The sequence below is a fragment of the Pogoniulus pusillus genome, chromosome 19 (assembly GCF_015220805.1).
Source record: "Pogoniulus pusillus isolate bPogPus1 chromosome 19, bPogPus1.pri, whole genome shotgun sequence".
Taxonomy (NCBI): domain Eukaryota; kingdom Metazoa; phylum Chordata; class Aves; order Piciformes; family Lybiidae; genus Pogoniulus; species Pogoniulus pusillus.
Genome location: NC_087282.1, coordinates 15,130,528 through 15,137,343, shown reverse-complemented (window position 1 = coordinate 15,137,343; position 6,816 = coordinate 15,130,528).

The window sequence follows — 6,816 nt, the reverse complement described above, 5'->3', positions numbered from 1 at the left end:
CCCCCCGCGCGCGGCTAGGGCGGGCCCGATGGGCAGGAGCGGGTGAGCGGGCGCGCGCCGCAGAGGAAGTAAACAACCCGTCCGCGCGTGAGCGGCCGTTGGAGCCGAGTGCAGATGCGCGCGGGCTGGGCCCCGGGGCGCTGGGGCTGTCGCGGCTGGGGGGGGCTGGCAGCGGCTGGCAGCCCAGGCCGCCTCCGTGCCTCGGCTCCTGCCGTCTCTTGCATGCTGTTAAGTCTCCACCAACCTCGCAGCTTGCCTTACCTGTTCTGACACGAGGGGCCGTTGTTAAAGGCTGTGCCATATGGCACAGTGTTTGTAGTGTTTTTCATGTGTTGTTGTGCTATTGGACAATTATCGCAGTTTGGGTATTGACCGATGCTAGATAGCGTCTGGCCTGCGTTACTTGGATGCCTACTTGATACTGCATGTGATACCCAGGCTGTGGTATCCAAGCAGGCCATTGGCATAACCCCTCAATTTTAGATCCAATGTGATGAATAAGGAACAAAAAATTTTTGTTTTGCAGTCAAATTGTGAATGGGCACTTGGGTCCTATAAAACTCTCCCCCATCTAGCTTAAATGTATTGTTAAAATACAGGGCTAGATGTTACTGGATGTACAGACATTCTATGCTTTAAGAGTTTCAAAGAGTGTGGGACCATTACTAGACCTTCACCTAACTCCATAATGGTTTTTTCCTCTCGTAATTAATTCTTTCCCCTGCCAGCTCACTAAGTGTCCTAATAAAACATTTAATTGGAATAAAAGCAGAACAGTCTGCGACCCCATATGCAAACTGTCAGCCAAGAACAGAAGCAGCTCTCTTACCTTGTGCTGCAGCATGGCAGTAGTTACTCAGCAGTGGATTTTGGGGTGTTGCTCACTGATGAAGTTCCTTGATGCCTTTGCATTTTTAATGCCCCTGCTGAGGGTATATTTGAGTTAGGAGTTTGTGTATATCAGTCATATGAATGTAGAAATAATATTGTTTTCCATAACAACACTGCAAAAATTATTTCCCCAGCCAGTTATTTTGATGTGTCTCTTTACTCGTGCTCCCTTCTGTGTCACTCAAACAGAATGTACTTTATTTGCTTTCAAGGTCATTCTTTGTCTACCTCACCTGTGATTCATTGTTTAGATGACAACTCTCACCAATTCCTGACACCAGCTTCCACCACCCACTTGTTAAATTTTTGGATGAACAGCTCTATGCTTTCTTTCCTTTTGCCTCCTCAGATGTGGGAAAAGATACTTTCTGAAGTCTCCAGGAACTCAATTTGGAAGCTGGCACGCCAAATCTTGTACTTGCCATATTGATTGTTAATGCCTCATTATTCCCTGTACTTTTCTGTTCTCTGTTTGTTCACTGTCTGCTCATCATGTGTTTAAGCTGCAATCTTTTTTTTTTTTTTTTTGGTATGTGTGTTTTTACAGAATCTAGCACAATATGTTCATGTCTGTGATTATAGCTCCTAAGTGTTGTGGCAATACAGTGAATAAGTTGTAACTACAGAAATTTAATTATTCCCAGAGCAAGTATTATAAAGATCAGGAAACTGAGATTAATTTTATTGTTTAAAGAAATTAAGGGATGTTAGTATCAAAATACAGAATTTGGCAGAATTAAGCCAAGCTTTGAGGATTTATTCCTTTTATATTTCATTTTTTTCTATTTGATCTGTCTGATTGGTTGTGTTAAGATTGCTTGTGCATTTCCATATGTTGTTTGGGTTTCTTTCTATACTTTTACATGAACGTTAAAAGTGATTTTAAAGTTTTTAATCTATTAAAGGCTTAAAGCTACAGATCAAGGTGAACTGTGTTCATTGCATGCTTATCCCAGCTGCTTGCAGAAGGATGCATGTGGGAAGAAGAAATGAAACAATTTGAAAGAAAGGGCTTGGGTTTTCAAGATTGTTTATAGTTTTTTTAGTCATCAACCTCTGGGCTTGCTTGACAGTAACTGAATAAGCTGTCTCTGTATGGGAGAAGAAATGTATCAGTGTTTTCTGGTCTCTTAAAAAGTCTTTTGTTACTATGTTGCCCTTGCAGTGGTTTTGCTAAGCAGTTAAGAATGCAACGAGTCACGTAGAATTTTGGGGCAGTGGTCACTCAAGATCAGACCTACTAGTAGCTGTGGATTTTTCTGAGAGGTGCTCTCTGGATTAAAATGAGTGCTTAGTGTTCATGTTTTCCTACACAACTATTATGAAATACTTCCTCAAGCTGCACACTCATCATTAATTTGCATATGCTGTCTCAGTTTTCATTAGGAAGAGTAATTTTTTTTACATGTCTTCAAATGTTGTTTAGAGCCTCTCATAAAATTATTGAATTGAAAGTACTCCAGTTTGAGGGGGAGGGTTTGTTTGGGGTTTTGTAGTTGCTTTGGGGTTTTTGTTTGTTTGGTTGGTTTGGTTTTGAAGCTTGTGAAATATCTAGGAATAGCTGTTAGGATATGACATTATTTCATTACTGAAATAATTGTCCACCTGTGAAATAGGACCGAATTTTACTATTTTTTTACAACACAAATTATTAGAACCTTCATTAACTTCTGTAGGTTTTCTGTCTCACTGTTTTTTAATGGTTGCTGGTATAGCACACAGCCCGAGTTTACTCTAACAGAGAATTATATTATATATTATATATTATATATTTATATTTTCCAGGTTTGGTTATAGAAACCACCATAGCCTGGGTCTAAAATGCTTCCTTGACTGTGATTACATTGTCTTCCAGCAACTCTAAAGGGAAATGAAGATCCCCTCTTCGTGTCTGTTGATGTTCACCGGACTTGACAAACCTGTAGTTCTTAGATCTGGAGGTGTTTGCTTTGTGTTTCATTTATCTGTTTTTTCTACCTTGCCAAGTGTCTCTATGAGGCAGGGACTGTTAATGACCAGAAATCTGAAGCCATTTCTTTCATTATAGTTTCCACAAGTGGCTGTAATGTCTATAGTATGAATTAAGCAATTGGTAGTCATACAGTTGCCTCAAATGGATGGCAATATATGCCATCTGCTGCAGAAGTATTAAGGCACAAGTAATGCGTTCCTGCAGGTGCCCATGAAATTCCCAAAAGAGCAGTATTATTAATTCCTGTAAGATATAAAAGGTAGATGGATTTGGACCCAATGTCATACAATTTATTCCTCAATCCTTCTATTTTCATCAGTCTGTATTATGCCCATTCTCATTTGCATCTACAGGAGTAATAACCTGATAAAAGACAGAAAAACTTTTGTTGAATACTAAATCACAGTCCTAGCTCAGTCTTACACATTACCCATTCATAAAAAGGAAAGGCACTGCACATTACCTCTCTGTAAAAATTTAGAATAAAATATCCCAGAAGTATATAGCAACCAAAGGATGTTGAGTGAAAGATATGACACAGTTTCTTGTTTTAACTTCTCAGCAGTTTGATTTTTGGTATGGATATATTAGATTTTACAAGAAATCAAATAGAATAGTGCATTTAAATTAGTCAGGCATAGCTGGGTTATTCTTGAGATAGAGAGGAACTTCCCCATTCATTGTATATTACTGGAACGAGGAAATTAAATGACTGTGACGATTCATCAAGATCTGGAGGGCAAAAATGCCTCTGTTTAAGGCACAGGTCACAAATGCAGAGCTGTTACCTCAGTTTGTGACAGGTTTTCTCTACGTTCCAGGGCAAATCTCTTCATCTATCCTGTTCTTCAATTCTTCAGTCATTAAATGGAAGTAATAATTCCTCCCTTTCTCGAGAGTGGCTTTGGAGATAAAATCTGCTAATGAGAACTTCAGGTGTGATGTCAAAGGTTACATAAAAATAATTGTAAAAGCCAACCTGAGGGTTTCCTTTATCCCTATAAACATGGTCTGTACCTAGAGCCTCCTAAAAGTGTTTTCCAGGCATGTGCTGACTGAGCTTTTATTTCTTCCATCCAGGCCCTCCTTGCTGTGTTGAAAACAGATACCAGAACCTTCACAGCATTTATGAGGATGTTTGTTCATGAAAATGCATCTATTTGAATTTAAAATGTTTAGGCACAAAGATTAAAGAATCATCCAATTTAATTTAGAGGGAGCTGTGGGTGCTCAGCACCTCTGATAATGCAGATCTGGTTGTTTACTTGTTCCATTATACTCCTTCCACCATCTATCTAATCCTATCACATAATTGTCTACAGAAAATAGTTGCTTGGCTTCTTTACTGTCTTGTATTAACTGGAGATAGTGTCACCATGCAGTGAAAAGCCCCACAGAATGCTGTTTTTCAAAGGCCAGTGTGCAAAATATTTTCTCATTGATCAGCAATGAATAGTAAGATTCTTCTGCCTGTTTGTTTTCCTGTTTAAGGACAGTTGCTATTTGGGTTATACAGTGCTGATAGCTTTGGGATTATGTGAAGTATTATGCAACTGCCTTATTGGAAGAAATATAAATGTGCCCCTTTTCTGCAATAAGTGAGATTTAGCTGTGTGTCCAGATCAGTGAGATATGGAAACTGCTAAAGAAACCAGACCTTTATTCATTAATTTCACAGATTGTCTTTGGAGAATAGCAGGGTGGAGCAGAAATTAAAGGTACTCACAAAACTGGGGAAAAAAAGTGATATAATTAGTGTCAGTTTTCAAATATTAATGGTAATGATCAGACAACTAAGTGCAAATGAACCTTTCCTATTATTCTTTGCTAGTGTAACATATCTACCAAAAAGATGTCATGTATTGGTTAGCCAGCATGTCATGGATGCCCTTCAGACAGATCATAAATTAGACATTTCAGCTTTAAGCTGAATGCTATAGCTTCTGCAATTATTGTTTTCAGCCTTGCTTGTAAAAGTGCCTTACGTTAGAAAAATATTATTATTTGCCTTGCAGTTTTACTTTCAAGATGGCAGGTAATTTGTGTCTTCCTCATGGAAGTTTCTTTGGCAGTAGGGGCAGTAAAGAGAAGTTTGCAAACCACAGTTGTGTGTTTGATATACTTGCTTTTTTCTGATGACAGCTTCAGTGGTAAGAGTGCCAGTACTTGAACTCCAGTGGTTCTCCAGCAATATATGTCTTCCTTTGATTAAACTGGACCAAAAGCCCAGAAGTGTGATGATGGAATACCCATTCTTTGAACCAGCAGAGAACTGCTGTCATGTAAGCTTGAAATGCTTCCTGTTTGATATTTTGGACATCAGATTTTCAACACTGACTCTTTGTTATCCAAATCTGCTCTCCTGCCCTGTGTTTCTTGCTTGTACAGACATACCCATAATGCACTTCAGCTGCTAATGAACAGTAAATGTACAGAACCAGATTAAAGTTTGTATAAAGTAAAACCTTAGAAATCCATGTAGTATGGACTTTGTGTCCTCAGCATTTCATCTTTTCATGTTGTACTGAACTGTTTGATGAGGAAGATAGGTAGCAGTAGGATATTGCTGGCTAGCAGGTGACCTCAAAGGGAAAAATATGGAGTAGTCAAAATAAATCAGATTTTTTGTTGTGCCTTTCCTGTGATTCATTGCAAAAAAAGCTTTGCTGTGGATGACCTGAAACCTTTGCTCTGTGATGTCTCTTGTCAGAGTAATATAAATATTCAGTTTGTCAAATGGATTATCTTTAGCGGTCCATGAACTGTCCTGTGGGTTGGGTATCCCAATAAACAGTTTTGTCAAAGCTGGGTTTACAGGTCATCTAAATATGCAGAAGCTTCTGTTAGTATTTCAGGATACAGCTGAATCTCAAGGATTATGGCTGTGAAACAACTATGCAGACATCAAGGTCAGTAGTGAAGGGAGAGGGGGAACGTGGAAGAGTTTCAAGAAGCCAGTCATTAGGCAAAGAAAGGTCAGGAAAGAGTCAAGAAAAATCAAACAGGAAGCAGAAAATACTTAATGTCTCACCTTGTCAGAACTTTGACACATGCAGAAAGATGACAGCTGCCAGCCAGGTGAGCAAGTTGCTGCCTAGATGTTCTGATGCTGGGCTAATGGGGCCAACAGTCAGCACCTGGAAAGTAAGGAAGCCCAACAGCTTCAGGGATATCTTAATAGAAACAAAGGAATTGAGAGAGAAACTGGATAAGAGGCAATAATTTGCAGTCTCATTTATGAGGGCAAGATACCAAATCAAGGAAGACCTTGTAAACTACCCAGGAAAGTGTACAACTGCAGATAAAAGTATCCAATACCTGAGAGAATTAGCAATACTAGAAGTCATCTACAGTGATCCAGGCAATTACGAGGTCTCCAGAGATCCAGGAGATGTCCTGTACACATGGGCCATGTGAAGTAAGGTAATTCAAAATGCTTCTGTTCTCCTCTGGGTTCTATCCAGGACACAGTGAGAAAAAATGTCTTCCATAACCATAAATAAAAGTCAGAATACAGTGTTCATCATCATCTAGACATGTGACTGTACTGGGTATGTGGGGCAAGGATTTGGTAGCAGAAGGTCTACAGACTCTGTGGGAAGATGCCAGAAGCTTCCCCATGTTCAATAGAGCCAACAGCCAATGCTAGCTGTCTCCAAGATGGACTCTGCTGGCTGAGACTGGGCCCATCAGTGGTGGTGGTAGCACTTGTGGGGTGCCATATTTAGGAAGGAGAGAAAAAACATCTGTGCAAGAGCATCTGGGAGCAGAGAGTGAGAATATGAGAGAAACAGTTCTGCAGACACCAAGGTCAGTGAAGGAGGGGGCAGAGGTGCTCCAAGTTCTATAGCAGAGATTTTTCTGCAGCCTTGTGGTGAAGACCACGGTGAGGCAGGCTGTCCTCCTGCAGCCCACGGAGGTCCACAGGAGAGCACATACCCACCAGCTGCCCA